Here is a 23,253-nt window from a genome sequence, read left to right on the forward strand (position 1 = left end):
GTTTAATTTCAAACCATCCTTTGTGGTTACTTTAGGTCTCCGAGTCTGCAAAACTGCCATGCAGGCCTCTCCTGAGCATGTCAGGTCAGCATGTGGCCCCTTTCGTCCACAGTATATAAGCTATTCTCTAAGCCTAAAATATACTTTCATTTATTGAGCTTCAAAAAATCTCCTCATTGAAGATTTTTTATCTTGTCTCAGTTCAATTAATTGTATCCTCAGGCTATTGTATTTATTAAACACGATTAAAAACTACCTTACAGTCATTTTTTAAAGCTGTCCATCTTTTTTCTTAAATTGAGTTGCTTGAGGGCAAGGACTGTGTATTAATCTTCATAATATCTCCCAAGCCTTGCTTACTGTATTTGATCAATTAATGCTGATTGGGTAAGTGAACATCGCCCCCCCCCGTTCTTAGTAGAGCGGGTCCACCGCCTGCACAACTGCTATACTATAAACGGAGGGGATTGCTTCTCCACCCTTAAAAAAAAACACAAAAAACCATCAGTTAATCCGCATTTTTAACCCGTATCCACATTTTAAAAAATATATATTTTATTGACTTTTTACAGAGAGGGATAGAGAGCTAGAAACATCAATGAGAGAGAAACATCGATCAACTGCCTCCTGCACACCCTCCACTGGGGATGTGCCCGCAACCCAGGTACATGCCCTTGACCGGAATCGAACCTGGGACCCTTCAGTCCGCAGGCCGACGCTCTATCCACTGAGCCAAACCGGTTAGGGCTGCTCCCCACCTTTTGGCTAAAATGAAGTGTAATAGGCTGGAGACAGGCCATTTCAGGATGAAGGTAAACTAGGGCCCAGATTAGGATGGGCGAGGGGGAAACCAATGGGGTAGGCCAATTTGGTTGGCACGTGTAGGGTATTAGTGAGATGATGGGGTCAGACAATGAGAATTACAGGCCTTGCATTTTAGACTTCCTTGACTTTTGTGATGGAGAGTAATAAGGAAGTTAGTTGGACTGAGTGAGATAAGGGTTGCCTGAGGACGGGATGGACAAGCTAAGACAAGTGAAATTGTCCAGGAGGGAACTGACATTGCAGTCTGGAACTGAGAAGGAATCTGAGGTTGGAAAAACCGCAAGGCTGAGTCTTCATGGTTCCCTCCTCGCTCCCAAATAACTCATTTCTTTATCCACACAGAACGCTGGATGATCCACTTGGGGTTTCTCCTTATTCCTAGGCCCGAGGCTAGGGCAGATGCTCCCAGAGCCCGCTACCAGCGGAAATCCCTCCCTCCCTCCCCGCCCTGGCGCAGCGGGAATTCCGAGAAGTGGGCGGTCCTTCCATTAGGCGCTCTAAGGAGCAGAGATTGGATAAGGCGGCCGCCAATCAGACCTCCCGGATACCCGGATGTGAAGCAGTAGGCGATACAAAGGCGAGTTTCCACCCAGCGCTTCCTCAGGTAGAGTGGCCAATAAGCATGTCTCAGGAGATGAATGACATGAAAAATAACCAGTCACAAACTAGTTCCTCTCACGCATGTGGAAATTCTTTTGCTTAGTCTAACCCATTGCTTATTGTGATTGGACAGAGTTGTGAAGAGCGGTAGAATTGTCTAATTAGAAGCGGGAGCGAGAAAAATAGCAGCCAATAGGAAGAGTCTCAGTAGTGGGGCGGGGGCTAGGCCTTCGCCTCGGCGGCAGAGGAGACTCGGGGGCCATTTTGTGAAGAGACGAAGGCAGAGCGGTTGCGGCCGCGTTGCTGACCTCGAGCAGTAGTCGGCTTCTCCACGTAGAACCCGGGAGTAGGAGATTCAGAATCGAATCTCTTCTCCCTTTTCCCACCAGGTGAGTGGAGGAGATAGATGCAGGGGGAGGCGCTGGGTTCCCCTGTGAGCGCGAGGGCATGTGGGAGAGAAGACGAGGCAACCCTTTTCTCGGTAACTAGGCCCCCATTTATTCTCTTTTGCGGTGGGGGGTTAGATCCTGTGCGGGAGGGTTTTGTAGGCCTCAGCCCTTGTATAGATTTAACCTGGTGTCCTCTAGGCCACGATCAGCAGGGGAAGTGTCCTTTTTTCGTTCTCCTTCTGGGTTAACGGCTGCTTTCCTTTCATTTTTTACGACCATGAGGTCTCCAAGAGGGATCATGAAAGGGAAGATCGACATGCTCGTTCATATAGTTGAAGTTAATACAGTGCTGGTGCCTCTTGTTAAATTTAAAAATTGGGCGGGGTTTGGGGGAAGGATTACCAAGTAGACATTTTACCGCGTGTCTCTCAATTCCGGAGCATACCGCAGGGCATAAGAATAATAAATGTTATAACAGTGGATTTAGTATTTTATAGATTACTTTTATTTTACCTCTCTGAGAAAATGATGGACCGCGAAGTATTTCACTTATTTTTTTTTTAAAGCTTGTAATTTCATATATTAACTACTAATTAAAGCTGACTTTTTATCTGCAGGTTATAAATCACTTGAAATATATATAAGTTAGTGGAATTTTCCTTGAGGTAGGTATTACTGTCTTTCTTGGAAAGAAATAGAGGCATAAGAATGTTGGTTGCCAGGGTTATATTGAATCAGGAGCGGAACTAGTAAGGAATTTAACCGCTAGCTTAGCTATAGGAATAATAGGCACTAAGTACTGAATTTGAGTCTTTACAAGAACCTAATTACAGCAACCACTAGCAGTAACTGCAATTTCCCAGACTGCACTTGGGAAAAATATTTAGGAGAATTGCATTTGTTACGAATACAATGTTCCAAGATGATAAAGTCTAATTTTCAGGATATTCTGGCATTAGTTTTCCAGACCACCTAAACTGGTGAGATTCATAACTACGTACTTTTTTATTAAGCAAATACCAATGTGCCTACTATTTGCCACGTCCTGACCTTTATTAAAATTTTTTTCTAAGTTTATAAAAATAGCAGAGGTTTCTAAGTAGTATCACATTGCTTTATCCAAGAAATCGCTATTTAGGGGGTAAGGCAGGCTAGAAGGGGGGGTCTATTAGGGGAAAGGGGGGCGGCATCTGTAACATTTTCAACAATAAAGATTTAAAAAAAACAAATTGCTATTTATTGTTGTGTAAGATTTAGTTGATTTTAATTTTCATAATGTGTTCATCTCAGAAACTACCGTTAGTAAGCATGGCATAAACCAGTACTGCAAGGTAAATATATTCCTGAAGAAACCTACTTGATAGGAAGTAAAAGTACTATTATTCTAGATACCCATGCATTTGTTGATTCCTCACCATTGTAGATAATGTAATAGGAATCAAAAACATTTCTTTTTTTTTAAAGCCTAAATATGTATATTATTTAATACACGGGCTTAAAACTAAAGTTTATTACTGCAGAATTGTTAGAAATGAGTTAAGGGCGGTGATTGCTTAATTTAGGAAATCACTTACCTAATAAAAATATTGTTGGCAAATAAAGAATGTGAGGAATTAATATTTAAGAAGTTATTGATGAGTTGAAATTAATTGAAGGGCACTAGATGTGTTAGGTCAAAATGTACCAAGGTAACAATTCTTTGAGTTAATGTCCATCTGGAATGATTTGGCCACAGAATTAATATCTGAACTTTTCTAGATATCTTTTCAAATACGTAAGCCTTAGAACATTTATATATTTGCTAGAGAGGAGGAGTTTAAGAAGGGTGACTAAATTGCAGATCTGACCTTTTTGTTTCCTATGCTGATGACACAGGAATGCTTGGTGGTGGTTGCTATTCCTTCGGTAGAGACTTTAAACATAGCTTATATTTGTAATTAGGTCTCTAGAGAGTTTCACATAGCAGGCGACCAACCTTGTTTTGGATGGAGTTTCTCTTAGAAATAAGCAAGGAATAAGCTCCAAAATAGCTAGTTATTCAAATCTTAAAGATTATTTTAACTGGTGAAATCGTGAGATGTTAACTGGGAAGTGTAACAGTTGAAGAAATAACTCCTAGGCCCTAGGAGTTAAGAGAACTGGATTTTATACCCCCCACCCCAATGCTATTATTACCTGTGTTGGGCAAATGAGTTAAAACTATTTAGATATTAGTTAAATATGTAATAGATGAGTTATAGAAATAAAATGGAAATCTAATCAGAAATTAAAATAGAAATCGCTAGATTTCTGATTTCTATAACTCATTTATTTCTGGAAGTTTTGAAAAGATACAGAAGTAGTTTTACGATTAGAAGTTTTTTTGTATATCATTAATGTTAACTGCCGTTAATGAAAGTATTTCAGTCTTCTAAGTGATTTTTCTTTCAAGTTTTTATTGATTTCATAGAGGAAGGGAGAAGGATAGAGGGATAGAAACATCAATGATGAGAGAGAATCATTGATTGGCTGCCTCCTGCACGCCCCCTGCTGGGGATGGAGCCCACAACCCGGGCCTGTGCCCTGACCAGGAATCGAACCATGACCTCCTGGTTCATAGGTCAATGCTCAACCACTGAGCCATGCCTGCCAGGCAAGTAATTTTTTTGGTAGTTGTCTTTTGGGACAACTTTGTATTTGCTCATACTTAATATGTATACTCATTCATTCTCATTGGGATCAGGGAAGATTATGGTTTTGTACATAATTAGATTTAGCAGAGAATTGACTGGTGAGAACCAGAACTACTAGATACAGCATAACTGCTTGTGTTATCTAAGATACTGAAAATGTGGGGGCTATAAAGGGAAAAAGGATTACTATTGGGCTGTTTTTTAAATTCCTTGGTGTATTTACTATGATGTTATAATTTTCTTGGATATATATTATATAATATCAGGAATACATTCAAAGCCTTGCTGCTAGCCTGTTGTCAGTACACTGGAAGGATAAGACACTTTGTTTATAAAGAATTTATCTTAACTAGGGGGATAGAGGTTCCTCATTAAACTCTTCACAGTCCCTAAACATGAGCTGACATCAGAATCAGCAAGAGGGCTAGTTAAAACATTGCTAGGCTCTCTAGCCCCAGAGTTTATAATTAAGTCAGTCTGGAGTGGGCCCCATCATTTGCATACCTAATAAGTGCCATGTGATACTAGTTGTCAGACCTTCCTTTGAGAATACCCCTTTAGAAGGGATCCAAACCACTCAGGATTGTCAAAGTACAGTATAATTTAGCTATACTATTAATTACAAAGCGTTGGAATTAGGAGCTAAAATAGTGGGGTTTTTTTTAATGAGTGATAGCTACTCAATTTATAACATCTTGGGAGACATCTTAACTTCTTTGAAAGATGTCTTATATTAACAGCTTTTTAAGTTTTGTCTTTTTAAAAATAATATATTTTTATTGATTTCAGAGAGTAAGGGAGAGAGGGAGAGAGAAAAGAGAAACATCAGTGATGAGAGAGAATCATTGATCAGCTGCCTTCTTCAGGGCCCCCAACTGGGGGTTGAGCCTGCAATTCAGGCATGTACCCCAACCTGGAATTGAATGTTGACCTGGTTCATAGGTCAGTACTTAACCATTGAGACACACTGGCTGGGCAAGGTTATGTCTTGACACGTGCAAAGGATTTGTTTATAGATGAGCCACAAAGTTATGTTAACATATCCTGAAAATTTTAAGAACCAGATTCAGGCCATGACTCTAAGAAAAAAAAAATTATTCTTTCCAAACACTGAGTTGAAGGAGATAACATTTAAAAGGATGTACATTTTTCTACAGCTTTTTCTGTAGTTTGTGCATTTGTACAATTTAACACATCAAAACAAGTATACCAGTAACTTACATGTCATGCCTAAACTGGTCTGCTTAAAAAAAAAATTTAAATTTTAGAATTACTGTACTTGTGCTGTTGTTGTAGTCATTCATATATAGTTGACTTATGGAACACTTTCACAGTCAATTTAAAATTTTTCAGGTTACTGACATTTAGAGATGAGAATAAAACCTCCTGGCTGAATATTGAAATGTGAATGCAACTAGTCCATTCTTATTTACTCAAAGACCTACAGTCTAATTGCAGATCTTGTTTCTGCTGATGAGATAGTCAGTCTGTCATGTTATTTTTTTATGTTATATATAAGATTCTTTGAATTAGCTATGTATTCTTGCTTATAAATTAGTGACGACTGATTATATATAGACCACTGAAACAAACTTGACCATAATTTTTCACCTGTTTTATCACACTAAATATTCAGTAGCCATAATCTTTCCCTTCATCTTTGGTTTTTCATTGTCAGTGAATAAATAATGTGTTCCTTGTTTAAAGCATCTTTTCTTGCTGTAGAAATTATTAGGTCTTGTGGTTTGTTCACTTAATTGGTTTTGAGAATCAATGTTTCTCTCTTATGTATCTTCATGGTAGACCATTCTCCTTCAGTCTGTATTACAGGAAAAATTACATGGACTTAAAATTTAAAAACCCATGAATTTGCTTTCTTTCATTCTTGAGATTTGCTCACTTCTTTACCTCTGTTGGCTTGGTTTTTATTTATATATATATATTCCTCGCCCAAACTGTTATCAAGATGAATGTTTGAACTTAACACCTTTTTTGAGACCCTTAAGGGGAATACATGCACTTATTTTGATAATTCTAGTTATTTACTAATATTGAGGAATTGTCAAGACAATCACTGGTAGAATTGATTCTATAGAGGCTCTCCCCATCCCAGTGGAATGTTATGCTTTACCAAAATGTGTTAGATGCAATGGACAGATGTTTCTGTCTTGGGGGTTTAGGGCACAACATTTCTGAGGAACTCTGACTCAATCTGTCCCTTCTCCTTTCACAGGGCAGCAAGGCGAACCCCATCCCTACTCACTGGAGCTCAGCTTTGATTTTTAACCTCCCTTCCCCACCCTTCCAGAACACACACATTCCCATTCCAAAACTGATTTTATAAAGAGCATTTTAAACATAATGATGCAACTTGGTGTGCACTACAGCAAATTTACAGGTGTTTTTTTTTTTTAATTGTTTCCAAAAACGGGACTTGGATTTAAGATGTAATTTTTAAAATTTCTATTTCTATTTTTTCTGCAGCAGTTGGGTTAGAGGAGGAGGAGCCTTTTAGCCTCTCATAAACTGACCTCTCTATTTCCTCGTGTATTTTTAAGATTGATTGATGATGTGGAAAGGGCTTTGCTTGTCTGCTACTGAGAACTTTACCCTTGCGGTTTTTGTGGAAACTGCTTTTGGAAAGAGAAAAGAAATGAACTTTATTGACTTGACATTTTTGCACCTCCCGTTTTTCTAATCTGGGCTATTTTTATTTTTGTTTTTTTACAGTGAGATTTTTTTGATCTTCAGCTACAGTAAGTTATTCCATTTTTTTTTACATTTTTCCTGACTTTCCGCTGATTTCCTTTTTATTGTTGTTACTAGTTACTATTATTTATTATTATTATATTTATGATGGTGATGATAATGATGATAATGACTGATGATTTTTAACCGGATTAAAGTTTTTCTGAATGTTCATAAGAATTTCTCCTGCCTCCTAATTGACTTGGAGTTTTCCATCTTGGGAGAGAAAGTGAAGGCATTAGCATTTTTAAGTGGATTGATCACATAAACCTTTTCTCTCCCAACCCCACCCTTGCCCTCATCCCTTCCCCCAAGCTCAAAAGAACTGGCTGTTAAGTCTGTGACCTTATTTTTCCTGATCTTTAACTTAACTGTTTTAGAGCATCTCTGGACGTCTGTATTTTTAATTTTTTTATTTTTATTTTTTTTATTTTTAATCTTTCATTTGTTAAATTTTTAAACTGTGCTGCAATAAAATGTGTGTGGTACTATTTAACACCTATGATGATGATGGCATTTTCCCAGAAAGCCATCTTCCTCCTGTTCCCCTTGAAATCCCATCCTGCTTTTCCTGTACACTACCCCTCACAAACCACAAGCTGCAGCAACATGGATGCCCAGCCTGGAGCAACGGCAGCCAGGATGACCTGGAGCCAGGGGGGCCTTCGGAACAGATGCACACCCTTCCTGGGTGATGGTAAGAGGTGTGAGGTCCACTGGTTTCATTGTGAAGACTAGGAAATACACCAGTCTAAGTTTAGTTGATGGAGGTGTAGGTGATAGCTTCTGGAAATGTTAGGGTTAATCTTTTTGTTTGTATCAAGAGATGTTTTCAAGGGAGGCCACTTAAATTTTTTGTAAACTAATGGAATTAGAAGTACCTAGTTAACTTAGGCTGACTGAAAATTTTTGATAATTGAAAAAAGCAGCTGAAGATTAAATATACTTTAGAATGAAGTGGCTTTTTAAAAAATAAATTTTTATTGGTTTCAGAGAGGAAGGGAGAAGGAAAGAGAGATAGAAACATCCGATGAGAGAGAATCATTGATCAGCTGCCTCCATGCCCCTTACCTGGGGACTGAGCCCGCATCCTGGGCGTGTGCCCTTGACCAGAATCGAACATGGCATCCTTCAGTCCACAGGCCAACCCTTTATCCACAGCCAAACCAGCTAGGGTGGCTTTTTTTATTAAACATTATTTTTTAGAGAGGTGAGAGAGAAATACCAATTTGATGGATTTGTTGTTCCACTTTTTATGCATTTATTGGTTGCTTCTTATATGTGCCTTGACTGGGGATGGAAGCTCCCATAACCTTGGTGGATTGGGCGATGCTCCAACCAACTGAGCTACCGGGCCAAGGCTAAAATGGCTTGTTTTAATGATTAGCAACAAAGCAGTTATTTTTCTTACTATTGCAAATTAGTGAAAATATTCTCTCATTTGGAGTAGTCTTCAGTTTGTGACAACAATTTTGTGTTGTATTCTATTGACTTTTTATTAAAATTTTTTTTTTTTAATATTTTATTGATTTTTTACAGAGAGGAAGGGAGAGGGATAGAGAGTTAGAAACATCGATCAGCTGCCTCCTGCACGCCCCCTACTGGGGATGTGCCCGCAACCAAGGTACATGCCCTGGCCTGGAATCGACCCTGGGACCTTTCAGTCCGCAGGCCGACGCTCTATCCACTGAGCCAAACCAGTCGGGGCTTTTTTTTTTTTTTAATATATTTTATTGATTTTTTACAGAGAGGAAGGGAGAGGGATAGAGAGTTAGAAACATCGATCAGCTGCCTCCTGCACGCCCCCTACTGGGGATGTGCCCGCAACCAAGGTACATGCCCTGGCCTGGAATCGACCCTGGGACCTTTCAGTCCGCAGGCCGACGCTCTATCCACTGAGCCAAACCGGTTTCGGCCTTTTTATTAAAATTTAACATGAATCAAACCATAAGCTTGCTGTAATATTAAAATGCTATCTCACTGGAAGGTTTTTTAAAAACAAAGGACTAGGAAGGCTTTTTAACCTTTAAAAGGGAAATAAATCTGTTTAATCTTTGTATCCAAATCAGAAAATCTAGGGACGACTTCTTTTTTCAATGATGACTTGTGGGCCAGTTAGATGTTAGTGTGTTCCCAAGGGTGATAGGAAGGAATGAATCTGCTCTATTCACAGGAATAATACGAGATTAATAAGGATATAAATAGCTAAAAAGTTAAAAAATTTGCAACCTGTAATATTTTACTGACAATAGTGCAATATTTTGATCACTAACTTTAATAGTTTTGAGCTGGGGCAAAAAGGATGATTTTTAAAGGCATGTTCCCTGCTGTGTTACTAGAATAAATCCCTTACTCGTACTGAAATGGTAAAATCTAGTTACAGTGAACACTGAAGGTAGCCTTAAAGGAAAGCAGAATGGAAAAAAGTTAATGTCCTAAGGATATCTGGAAAAGGAATGGAAGGCTTTTTTTCTCTAAGATCAAGTTTTATTAATGATCTCTATTCTATGAAATCTATTTCTACTGTGGTGTTCTGTATCATTGTCATTGTATGGCTGCTGTTCACTATAGGTTCAGTTAAATTTATTCCTTATTACTTTTACAAATCCATTATTTTATGGATCAAGTTCTGGTTTTGAGGAAAAAGGTATACTTCTTCAAGGACTCAGCCTAGGGAGGGAGACAGATGAATGAGAATATGTCATGTGATTAGAGGTAAGTACAGAACCTAAAGTAGCATGCAAAAATGGGTACCTACTAATTATTAAGTGGTCTGGAAATGCTTCTAAGAGAAAGGGAATTGAAATGAATTTTAGAGGAGGCCAGATTATAACATTTTAATGCTGTGCCAAGGAGTTTGTATTTTATCCAGAAACTAATGGTGAGCTATTGAAAGATTCTAAACTGAGGAATGACAGATATACCTTAGAAATGTCATTCTGACAGTGTGAATATGGCTTAGAGGATAAGGAAGATAGTAAACTATAAGGAATAAGAATGATCTGACCTGGTCTGGTCAAAAGCAATGTTATTAGAGAGGAGAGGTAAATTTAGGAGCATGTAGTGGTGGTTGTGATATGAAGAGAGGGATTTGGAGTGACCCCTAGGATTCTAGCTTCTGGGATGAGGATAGTTAGATAAACATTAAACAAAAGGATTAGGGGTTGAGAGTAGGAGAAAGCTATTTAAACATTGATCTTTGAGATGATTGTAGAACATTCAAGTAGAGATTTTATTAAACATTTGAGTGATTATTATGAAAATCCCCCTTAGGCATATAGATATTGGCAAAACATACTGTCTTGGGTATTGTAGACTACTAGAGGCCCGATGCACGAAATTTGAGCAAGAGTAGGCCTTCCTTCCCCTGGCTGCTGGCACCCGGGACCCGGGCTTCCCTCTGGCCCCAGCTTCGTCTGTTCTAATTAGCATATTATACTTCTATTATTATAGATTGAGAGAAATAAAGTGAACATACAGCAATTTCACAATCTAGATCCATGAAATGAAAAAACAGGGTGAGATAGTAGGGCAGTGGTTCTCAACCTTTTGGCCTGTTAAATACAGTTCCTCATGTTGTGACCCAACCAAAATTATTTTCGTTGCTACTTAATAGCTAATGTTGCTACTGTTATGAATCGTAATGTAAATATCTGATATGCAGGATGGTCTTAGGTGCCCCCTATAAAAGTGTCGTTTGACCACCAAGGGGGTCGCGACCCACAGGTTGAGAACCGCTGTAGTAGGGTAGCCAAACTTACAATGTGGAAGTATGAGCCTGATGCTAGTGAAATTGAGATCTGTACATGGATTATCGTATCTGAAAGAAGATAATTGGGAGTGGTTGGAAACTAGGCCTTAAAGCAGCGGTTTTCAACCTGTGGGTCGCGACTCCTTTTGCAGTCGAACAACCCTTTCACAGGGGTCGTCTAAGACCATCCTGCATATCAGATATTTACATTACGATTAATAACAGTAGCAACATTACAGTTATGAAGTAGCAATGAAAATAATTTTGTGGTTGGGTCACAACATGAGGAACTATTTAAAGGGCCAGAGGGTTGAGAACCACTACAAATACTACTGGAGAATAGTCACTAAGAATGCATAGAGTAAGCCCTAGCTGGTTTTGCTCAGTGGATAGAGCCTCAGCCTGCATACTGAAAGGTCTGGGTTCCATTCTGGTCAAGGGCACATGCCCGGGTTGTGGGCTCGATCCCCAGTAGGGGGCGTGCAGGAGGCAGCCGAACAAGGATTCTCTCATTGATGTTTCTATCTCCCTCTCCCTTCCTCTCTGAAATCAATAAAAATATATTACAAAAAAAAGAATGCAAAGGATAGATGAAATTTGGAAAGTAGACAAGTACTAACCATAGTATACAGGTCCTTTTTGGGTCATGTTTAAGATCTAGATTATCTGTTGAAATTCTAAAGAGAACAGAGAGATCTGATTTTTTTTTGAATTTCCTTCTGGCTCTTTTGTGGGGGAAGGTTAGTAATGGGGACTAAGTGCAAGTTAGAAGACTTATAGTTAGTTAATCTCTTGAAGAAAGTAGTGATCCTATGCCTGAGGCTACTTGCCCTGGTTTTTCAAATGAGTTTTCTTTGTGTATATTAATGAGCAAATGTACTTAGTTTGAAGAAAATAGGTTAGGCAGGCTGAAAGATGTCACTGGTTATTTCTCTAACAACCCTTGTTGAGACATAATTGGTTTGTTATTTGAAAGGAAAAATGCAGTAGAACCTGAATTCCTTTATTTTGAATGCAATAATCTGGACATTTTACCATGTATTCACCACTGTTAACTTTCTTGTGTTATTTACTCTTCATCATAACCTTATGTAAATATTACAATATTCATATTTTTATTTTTTAAATATATTTTTATTGATTTCAGAGAGGAAAGGAGAGGGAGAGAGAGCTAGAAACATCAATGATGAGAGAGAATCATTGATTGGCTGCCTCCTGCACATTCCCTACTGGGGATCGAACCCGCAACCTGGGCATGTGCCCTTGGCCAGAATCGAACTTGGGACCCTTCAATCCTCATATTGACACTCTATCCACTGAGCCAAACCGGCTAGGGCACAATATTCATATTTTAGAGATGTGAATATTGAAGCACATAATTTAAATAATTGCCTAATAGTGAAGCATGGATTCAACCTAGGCAGTTAACCATGCAGATTTCTATTTTTAAAAAAATAATATATGTATATGTATGTATTTGATTTTAGAGAGAGGAACGAAGGGAGAGAAAAAAACATCGATCAATGTGAGAGATAAACATTGATGGGTTGCCTCCCACATGTGCCCTGACCAGGATGGAACCCGAAGCCTGGGTAGTTGCCCTGACTGGGAACCAAACCCACCACATTCTGTGTAGGAGAAGATGCTTCAACCAATTGAGCCACACCGTCCAGGGTAGTTTCAACTCTTTTTTTTTTTTTTTAAATATATTTTATTGATTTTTCACAGAGAAGAAGGGAGAGGGACAGAGAGCCAGAAACATCGATGAGAGAGAAACATGGATCAGCTGCCTCCTGCACACTCCCCACTGGGGATGTGCCCGCAACCCAGGTACATGCCCTTGACCGGAATCGAACCTGGGACCCTTGAGTCCGCAGGCCGACGCTCTATCCACTGAGCCAAACTGGTTAGGGCCAGTTTCAACTCTTAATCATACTAGACTACTTGATATGTGAAGTATTCAGTGAAAAAAAAACTGCTTGGGACTTTTAAAAAATATTTTTAAAGGGATTTAAAATATTTTTGTATACTTTTCATAACATTTTAAATGGCATGAAGTTACAAGGGTTATTTAGATTAGGTAGATGAGGCTTTGTAGTATAACTGTAGGATCTTTAGATGTGACAGCATTCTTTTACTGACATAAACACATTTTAAATGTTTTTTCAGTTAAAAATAAACTGATTTTATGGATTTTAGAAGCAACCCCAGAGGGGTGTTGCTAAATCCAGTGGTCATTTTTCTTTTTTGTGCAAAGGGATAGTGAATCTCTGAGGGGTTCACATTGTACCCCCATAACAGGGTAGGATTCAGTAAGATGATGGCTAAACCTCCAGAGAATGACCCCAGGATGACTCTATGGAGGCAACTATGTATTTATGGGGTGGTTAAGTCTTTTTTTAGAATTGTTACTGAAGACAACATTGAGTGTAACTCTTAGGGTTTGTATGAATAAAATTGATAAAAGTCAACTTCCCAAACCCTGGGAAAATTGCAGAGTGGAAAAGGTTTGGACTTTGGAATGAGAGCTGGGTTCACATCTGTTCTAGCACTAGCATTGTGAACCTAATTAAGTTACCAAACCACTCTGGTCATGAACAGTCCTCATCTTCAGTTTTAACCATATTTCCACACTTCTGATACACTGTGTAATCAATGGCATAACAGTGAGCGTGGTTGCCTGTCCAGGAAACGTCTGGTGAGAGAGGCAGTTGGGAAGTAGTTCCTAGATTCCAGGCATGCTGCATCAAGGAAGTCTATATCCTGGTCCTGAGGCTGAAAGCTTTGAAATAGGAAGTGGAGTGCTCAATCTGGGGATCCTCTTGGTGATTGGGTTCCTCCCCTAGATCACCATGGTGGAGAAGCTGAAGCATGGATGCACAGTGCATTCCCTGGCTTGCCTACTCACCCAGTAACATGTCAGCCTGCACTGCATAGTATATCTCAGCTTGTGCATGCCACCTGATGTGTGGGTCATTGTGACCTCCCTCTCCCAACTGAGTTCTGTCTGGCTAGGGCTGGATTTCTCTTTTGAATGACATACCCATATATAGTTACCTATCTAGTTAAGTATATTAATTTAAAAGTTCAGAACTGGGACTTGTGCTATTCCTTCAGACCAATTTCTTCTGCAGTAATTTTGTTAACAAAATTCCCAGTTTTCATGTCATTTAGGCCAGACTTGGTTAACCTTGACTTTTTTTTCCTCTGATGCCTCACCTTTGGCCCTGTGGAAAATCTTGTCTGCTTTTCCTTTAAAATAAAAGGAGAATTCACCATCCAGAACTGCCATCGCTTGTTCCAGTTTTAAGCCACCATGGTCTCTTGTGCATTTTGCAATAGATTTGTTTCTTTATCCCCTCCCCACCAGTGTGTGGTAGCTAGGTTAATCCTGTTAAAATGTAATGCTTGAAGTGATGTAAATAACCACTGTGCTGGTACAACTGAAACTAATAATATTGAATGCCAACTGTACTTGGGAAAAAAAAGATAGGAAAAACGTAATACTTGAAAAATGTATTGCTTGAAATCTAATAGCTGCCTATTTCAGCCTAAAAGCCAAATTTTTCATTGTGATTTATAAGACACCTCCTCCTTTACTGCTAATAGTATATTCTGCTCCAACCACACTGGTCTCTTTACTGTGTCTTGAACACATTAGATGTTCTTACCTGAAAGCCTTTTTTGGGGATTTCCTTCCCCCAGACATTCATAAGGTTAGGTTCTCCAATTTAGGTTCTTACTCAAAGCTGCCACTCAGTGATATTTTCTCTAACAGCACTTCAAGCCCCCCACCCCCACTGCCAATACTCCAGCTCTTTCAATAGCTCACCTATTATAGAACCTTATTTTCTACTATGTAAAGGCATAGAGAAATATCTGGAAAGATACATATAAAACAACATTGATTACCTTTGCACAAGGGAGAGGGACTTAGGAAGGTAGAAGGAAACTTGCTCTGTATGCTTAAAGACTGATTATTATAATGAACAGTACATTTTGCTTCTAATTAAAAAATTTACCTTAGATATGTATCAACTCTTCTAGTACTGTGTCTGGGTATAAATAGTGTAAGTACAGCTTGTGTCATATGGGTTTAGCAGCAGTTTTGGGAGTTAAATAATAACCTTAAAATAGGTTTGGCTGTGATTAAATGAGTCAAGTTAACATTTGAGGGCAGAGGCTGCTCTATGTTGCCTGTGATGGGGCTGTAATAAAATTTGAAAGAACTTAACCCAGCCTGTGTGGCTCAATAGTGGAGCCTTGACCCATGCATGAAGTAGTCACCAGTTCAGCCCTAGCTGGTTTGGTTCAGTGGATAGAGCGTGGGCCTGCGGACTGAAGGGTCCCAGGTTTGATTCCGGTCAAGGGTACGTGCCCAGGTTGCGAGCTTGGTTTCCAGTAGGGGTAGGAGGTGTGCAGGAGGCAGCTGATTGCTGTTTTATCAGTGTTTTTTTCTCTTCTCCCTTCCTCTCTCTAAAAACCAATAAAAACATTAAAAAATTATATTCTCCAATGAGAACCGTATAGCTATTTTTTAAAAGAGTTAGCCATAACAGATTGGAAGGACATCTGACTTTTTTCTTCCTAACACGCTTTCCTATTTCACCACTCTGAAATATTCATCCTGTTTCCCATGTAAACTAACTTATGACTTGAATTGATTTTAGAACTGATGTAACTGTGGGTTAATGGAACCAGTCCTTAGGCTTTTCTGGCTAGTCCAGAATAACAGGAATAGTTTTATAGAATACATGATAAACGTAATTTTCTGTATTCTGCAAATGATTTAACCATTCACCATTCATAGTGTACTATTCCTTATACTAATCCTTTAAATATAGTCATCTTCACCTATTTTTTATTTTGGTGTTAACTTTAAAGTTGTGGTTTTATTGAAATTAAAAAGAAAGATTAATCAAATGACTTAAGATTGATGTAGGTTTTTAAGAGAAGGTACCCCATCTTTATTTTACTTTTAATCCCAATTTAGTAAGCATGCATGCTCATACAATATTTAGAAAATGCAAGCCATCCCTGGCTGGTGTGGCTCAGTTGGTTGGGTGTCATCCCATGCAACTGAAAGAGTGCCTGTTCTATTTCTGGTCGGTTTCTGGGCTTGATCCCTGGTAGGGGATGTGTAGGAAGCTGCTGATAGATGTTTCACTCTCAGATCAATGTTTCTCTTTCTCGTCCCCTCTCCTTTCCTCTCTAAAATAAAAAATATATATTGGAAAAAAATGCAAACCAGTCACATACAAAGGGGGCATACTTCAACCAGCCAGAAAGAAAAGTTTGGTTTTTTATTTTGTTTTACATATATAGGCTTATCATAAAAGTCATATCATACATTTAAATAGCTTTTTTTTTTAACATAACATGAACATAAGATGTTAGTAAATAAGATTTCTACATAGTATTAATGTTGCCTACTTATATAGTATTCTACTTAACTAAAAGTCTATTGTTGGGCTCATAGTGTTTCCCTCAAGTTTTTCCTTTTATAAACAGTTTCAGCCCAGCCAGGTGTTGCTCAGTGATTGAGCATCGACCCAGGAATTAAGAGATCACGGGTTTGGTTCCCGGTCAGGACACAAGCTTAGGTAGCAGGTTCGATCCCCAGTAAGAGATGTGCAGGATACAGCGAATTGATGATGTTTCTCTCACATCGGTTTTTCTGTCTCTTTCCCTCTCCCTTGCTCCCTAAAAACAAAACATTTTAAAAAGTTTCAGAAAAAATCGAAGTCTTACAACTAAAATTTTATAAATACTATTGATTATTTTTAAAAATATATATTACTAGAAGCCCAATGCACGAAATGTGTGCAAGAGGCTCGGCCCTTGCAGCCCCAGCTTTGTAAGGTTGATCGTTTGGTCTAATTAGCATATTCGTTCTTTATTATATAGGATTGATTTCAGAGAGGGTGAGAGCTATACAAACAACAACGATGAGAAAGAATCATTGACCCACTGCCTCCTGCATGCACACAGGCACACACACCCACTGGGGATCCAGCCCACAGCCTGACCAGGAATCGAATCTATGACCTCCTGGTTCATAGGTTGATGCTCAACCACTGATTCACACTGGCTGGGCCCATTGATTACTTTTTAAGAGTTAATCCCCAGAAATATAATTGTTCAAGTGCATATATGTTTTAAAAACTGCAAATTTAGGTTGCTCTCCCAAAAGGTGATGACAGTTTATCTACTTACTTGCAGTGTAAGTGATGGCTAATGATTTCTAGTTTTGTGAATTGCCTGGATCTTTCGCTTATATTTCAGGGTTGGACACTGAATTTCAGACTCTGATAAGTATAAATTAAAGAATAAGAATATTATGGTTATGGAATTGCTAACAAGTTGAATATATTTCTGTGTATAGTTTGAGATTCACATAATTTTTTGTCTGTGTGACTCCTCACCCAAGGACATTTTTCCATTGATTTTTAGAGTGGAAGGGAGAGGGAGAAACAGAAAAAGAAACATTGATTGGTTGCCTCCCACGTGAACCCCAATGGGGGAGGGATTGAGCCTTCAACAGAGGTACTAGCCCTTGACTGGAATCAGGCCAGCGCTGTATCTACTGATCCAAACCAGCTCGGGCTCTCATAAAATTTCTATTCTTAGATATGTGTGTGCATATGTTTGGTGCCATCTTAATTTTATTGTGGAAAATTTCTAAACATACACAAAAGAATTTGTCCATTCTTTAATAACCCTTGGGCAATCTTGTTTTATCTGTACCTGCATCTACCCTTCCCTCCCTTTATTTATTTTGAAGTAAATCCTTGCTATATTTTACCAATATTTTATTTTATTTTTTAAATATATTTTATTGACTTTTCACAGAGAGGAAGGGAGAGAGATAGAGAGTTAGAAACATCGATGAGAGAGAAACATCGACCAGCTGCCTCCTGCACATCTCCTACTGGGGATATGCCTGCAACCAAGGTACATGCCCTTGACCGGAATCGAACCCGGGACCTTTCAGTCCGCAGGCCGACGCTCTATCCACTGAGCCAAACCGGTTTCGGCTTTACCAATATTTTAATGTGTTTTTGTAAAAGATGAGGACTTAAAAAATAATCACAAAAATTTAATAAATATATTTTCAGACCCTAAAATACTATTCTGAGGACTGTAAGGCATTCCCAGTTGTGTTTTATTTCTGTAGGGATGGTAACATGGATGATGTTTTTGCTTTTATTTTTTATTTTCTTAAAAAATATTTATTGATTTCAGAGAGGAAGGGAGAGATAAAAACATCAATGATGAAAATCACTGATTGGCTGCCTCTTGCTTATCTAGCCCATAACCTGGGCATGTGCCCTTGACCAGAATCAAACCTGGAACTCTAGTCCACAGACTGGCACTCTATCCACTGAGCCAAACCAGTGAGGGCGGTGATGGTTTTGCTCTTACATGTTTTTCGTTCATTGGTTCTCAACCTGTGGGTCGTGACCCCTTTGGCGGTCGAACGACCCTTTCACAGGGTCGCCTAAGACCATCCTGCATATCAGATATTTACATTACGATTCATAACAGTAGCAACATTACAGTTATGAAAGTAGCAACGAAAATAATTTTATGGTTGGGTCACAACATGAGGAACTGTATTTAAAGGGTCAGAAGGTTGAGAACCACTGGCTTAGACCTTTCTGGAATTTGGGAAGTTTTGTTTACTCAAGATAAATTTTTTAAAAATTGAGAATCTCAGTATAGTTAGCTTCATATTGGCTAATAAAATCAAGTTCAAGATAACAAAAGATGGGATTCCACTATGTGTATTTTACTGTTAGATTCTCAAGTTTAGAGCATAATCATATGTTTTAGCTGCTAAGGTCTGAGTGATGGAAAATGTAGTAGCTTTAAGTTATATTTCCTTATAAAAGTTTTTGCTGTACTGGTCCAAAATCTTTCATTCACAGTTCAGAAATTTAAAAACCTATGGCAAGAAAGTTTCTCATTAGTTTGACAGACTGATTTGCTGACAAAACCTGACCTCAATCGACATGAGATTGATTATAGTCTGTATTACATTTAGTGACTGCATATGTATTACTGTGGAAATACTACTGCATTTCCTTCCCCAGATCCTACTGGGGTGTTATATATCAAGAAATCATAGTGTCATTACCTTTGTAAAATCTGATGGAACTGAATGCTTAGCTTAAAGGAGTTTACTGGTTCAATTGAAACTTTCTACAAGATAATAAGGCAATGAAGTGTTGTTAAGTATTGTTGACTTTTGGTGTTCAGAACGTTGGTTTGTACTCCAGCATCATCATCATCTGGAAGTTTCATAGAAATGCAGTATTTTCTTGCTGTATCCTAGAACTGAATCATTGAAATTGCTGATTTAAGATAAATACCTCCTAAATTCTTAAACATAAAGACACTACTCTTCCCTTGACTATGGGTTTATACACTGATCATTTTGTTGTTCTCATTTACATAGGTTTTCAGTTATATTATAAACTAGAGGCCCCACACATGAAATTCATGTGTGGGTATGGTCCCTAGGCCTGGTCTGTGATCAGGACCATCTTCTCTGGCTGCCCGAAGCCGGCCCCGCCACCCATCCCAGTTCCCCATTCGCCATCAGGCAATTGGAGCCTGTTGGCCCGGGGAAAGGGACCGAGAGGTGGTCAGTGTGCCTCATAGTGACTGGTAGAGCATTTGTTCTGATAATTCTGCCATTAGGGTCAATTTGCATATTAGCCTTTTAATATATAGGATAATAAGCCCCTCGTATATTTGTTCATAATTTTTGTAGATTGAACGTGACCTTTTAGTTCCCAGTCAATATTTATTGATCTTACTGAAGAAATTTGGAATGTTGATTTTAGGGTGTTTTTTAAAAAAATATTTCTGATATTTAGTACTTTAGTTTCAGGAACTTCTTTTTTGCAAATGGCTTAAATGTTCTGAGAGTAAATAGATATTTGTAGAAGGAGTTTTACTATGTAGAAGCTGCTTTAGTTAAGAATATGATGGGTTCTAAAATGCTGGGTGTTTTTTTTTTTTCCTTAAGTCTGATGTAGTGCTCAGAAACAGATGACTAACTTTAATAATGGCAGTTTATTGTGAAGGTTGAGAATGTAGAGAGAAATGTCTGTATTTGTTAGGACTTCCAGTAACTGAGAGAACCTAAATTATTGAACACTTCAGTGAAAATTTTGGTGCCTTGGAGATGCCAGTTTCCTTGATTGTATATACTTCTGAATTGCTCATTAAAAAAAAATTTTGGAAAAGGAGTCCTTAAACCTCACAATTTTACAATATCCTGAGATGTCTTATCATCTAGATAACTTGTATGTGCTATGTAACATCTTGAACATCTCAATGTTAATATGTTGCTATTTAAAAATCATTTTTGCTGCTTCTACTCAATTGGATTGACGTACTAAAATGAAATTTATTTGGCCAATTTCATTGTCATGCACATGTTTTCTTAAATTTTTACTGTTAATATGTCCACATCCTTTTTTTCAGGTAAGTTCCTCAAAAGTGAGATTATTGGGTTAAAGAATATGCAGAGTCTTCAGGGTTTTGGTTTTTAAAAAAAAAAAAAAGTTCAGGTGGCCTCTGAAAATATACCAGTATACTGTCAGAAATAAATTATGAAAAGGACCATTAAAATTAAAAATGGCTTTATTTGGTAGGTGAAATGGTATTTGGTTTAATTTATATTTCCTTTATAGTGATAATGAAATTTTTTAATTTCCATAAACCTTTAGTATTTGTTGATCACCTATTTTTGTCCTTGGCCCACTTTTTGTGGTAGGCACCAATAATAGTAAATGATGTAGTAGCAGCAGTAACAGCTGCAGCAACACTTGAGATGTACCAGGCACCATGTTGGTGTTTTCTGTGCATTCATTTATGCCTCATACCTATCCTATGAGACAAATGATCCTCAAAGAATCTTGTTTTTGATGGGATTGGCTTTCCAGAGGAAGTGCACACTCTAGTGGTTGAGCTTGAAAGGGAAATAGGTCTGTGCGACCTCAAAGCCTCTAATCTGCGGTTCTCAACCTGTGGGTCGCGACCCCTTTGGCGGTCGAACGACCCTTTCACAGCGGTCGCCTAAGACCATCCTGCATATGATATTTACATTACGATTCATAACAGTAGCAACATTACAGTTATGAGGTAGCAATGAAAATAATTTTATGGTTGGGTCACAACATGAGGAACTATTTAAAGGGTCAGAAGGTTGAGAACCACTGCTATAATCCCTTATCATTAGGATGTATTTGTTATTATCATTTTTTACATTATTAGGGACTTGAATTGTTGTGTTCAGGTATATATTGCCAGATATTCATCAGTTCTTTTTATTTATGGTATATTTTAGTGTGGGCATGTCTTACATTATATTCTATTTAGGAACTTCTCAAGGTTAGTCACTTTCAAGTTTGGTTAAGGTGGACATAGTTTCAATTTGTGGGGATAGGTAATTTTGTATCTACTTTTTCAGTTTAAATTTTTTTTTGAAAGGCTTTATTTACCCAGATTTTTTATTTATAATTTTTCAAGTATCAACCGGGGTCGTGCTCAAAACTAAACCAGGGTAGAACTTTTCAGTGTACAGAAAATATGCAGAAGGACTTCTCAGTTGAGATTAGCATTACTAATTATTTTTCCAATACTAATATATTTTTAAAAATCTGCTATTGAAAGGAAATTGTGTTGATCTATTTAAAAACAATTAAAGTGACTTGGGTGAGATTCCTCAGAGTATGTTGAACAAATCAGTAAAAGGTATGTAATTGAGAGTTTTAATATTTCACACAACAAAATCAAAGTATGAAAATTTTCTTCAGACTCGAACCAGATAATATGAATTAAATACCCTGTTTTATGCTTGATGTAAAGAAACCCAACAAAATAATTGTACTAATACAGGAAATTGGCATTATATTAATAAATAAGAATTAGAGGTTTTACTTAACAGTGAATTCTGTACATGTTGACAGTGCCAATGTTGGCAGAAATAATAGCATTTAGAAAGTATCCATAATTTGTTTTACTACTTCAAGAGCAACCAAATTTGGACTACTGTGTTCAATGGTACATGGACAAATTAAGTTGTGGTTGTTATAAGGCACAATATTTTATTTTCATAGAAGATTGTCAGAATAGCAAACAACTTGAATAAGATGTTTTAAATCAAAGAAAAGAATTCAATCACTTAGAATGGTTAAAGAGAAGAGTGAAAGGAAGAAATTAGCCAATTAAGTTTAGAATTGAGTATTTTCAGGTTGTGAATTCCTTGACTTTGATGGCACCACAAGAGGCTTGCTCATCAGTGAGTGAGCAGCGATGTCATAAGAGAATTTTATCATTCTTTGAGGAAATTAGAGGGCACTGAGCTACATAATTTAGTTTTTTAATTATTCCAGATTCTGGAATATTTTCTTAGAGATCTTCATTTTAAAATTTTTGTCACATTATGTTACCCATTTATACTTTGACAGGAGCAATTTTTTAAATTGCAGAAATGCTTATTGAAAAAAACTTCAAAAGAAACAAAGATAAAATACAGCTTGAACACAGAGATAACCACTATTTTATGTTTTGTTTTGTTTTGTTTTTGGTTAATCCTCACCCGAGGGTATTTTTCCACTGATTTTTCGGGAAAATGGAAGAGAGGGAAAGACATCGATTAGTTGCTTCCTGCACAAGCCCTGACCATGGCCAGGCTAGGAATGAGCCTGCAACCTAGGTACCTGCCCTTGACCGGAATTGAACCTGGAACCCTTTGGTCCGCAGGTTGACTATCCACAGAGCCAAACCGCTAGGGCTGAGATATTTTGATGTTTTGGTCCATTCATTTCTGTCTCGGGGTTGAATGTTTACTTATATATTTACTAGAGGCCCGGTGCACAAAAATTTGTGCACTCGTGAGGGGAGGGGGGTCCCCCAGCCCGGCCTGTGCCCTCTCGCAGTTGGGACCCCCGTGGGAGATAACGACCTGCTGGCTTAGGTCTGCTCCCGGGTGGCAGAGGGCAGGCCCAATCCCTAGGTGCAGCCCCTAGTGGGGCTCAGAGCAGGGCCAATTGGGGAGTTGGGGCGCCGCCCCGTCATGCACAGAGCAGGGCGGATCGGGAGGTTTCGATGCCACCCTCAGTCACGCTCAGGGTAGGGCCAATTGGGAGGTTGGGGCACCACCCCCTGTCACACTCAAGGCAGGGTCGTTGGGGAGGTTGGGGCGCCACCCCCTGTCACGCACAGAGCAGGGCCCATCAGGGGGTTGGGG

General features: G+C 38.5%; 1 protein-coding gene across 16 annotated transcripts in view; it reads left to right on the forward strand.

The window, feature by feature from the left end:
- The first annotated feature begins 1,656 nt into the window (after positions 1 to 1,656).
- Positions 1,657 to 23,253, forward strand: part of HNRNPC (heterogeneous nuclear ribonucleoprotein C (C1/C2)) — a 39,764-nt gene continuing 18,167 nt past the window's right edge. For 7 of the 16 annotated variants that reach the window (XM_005856546.2, XM_005856541.2, XM_014537125.1 and 4 more), the window contains exons 1-3: positions 1,657 to 1,814; positions 6,720 to 6,884; positions 7,217 to 7,242. The gene's annotated coding sequence lies outside the window, so the exon portion shown is untranslated. Of the gene's footprint in view, positions 1,815 to 2,431; positions 2,480 to 6,719; positions 6,885 to 7,216; positions 7,243 to 7,759; positions 7,932 to 23,253 lie in introns of all 16 variants that reach the window. The other 9 variants (XM_014537149.1, XM_005856547.2, XM_005856544.2 and 6 more) reach the window with 7 other exon arrangements.

Source organism: Myotis brandtii, unplaced genomic scaffold (genome assembly GCF_000412655.1).
Source record: "Myotis brandtii unplaced genomic scaffold, ASM41265v1 scaffold1031, whole genome shotgun sequence".
NCBI lineage: Eukaryota > Metazoa > Chordata > Mammalia > Chiroptera > Vespertilionidae > Myotis > Myotis brandtii.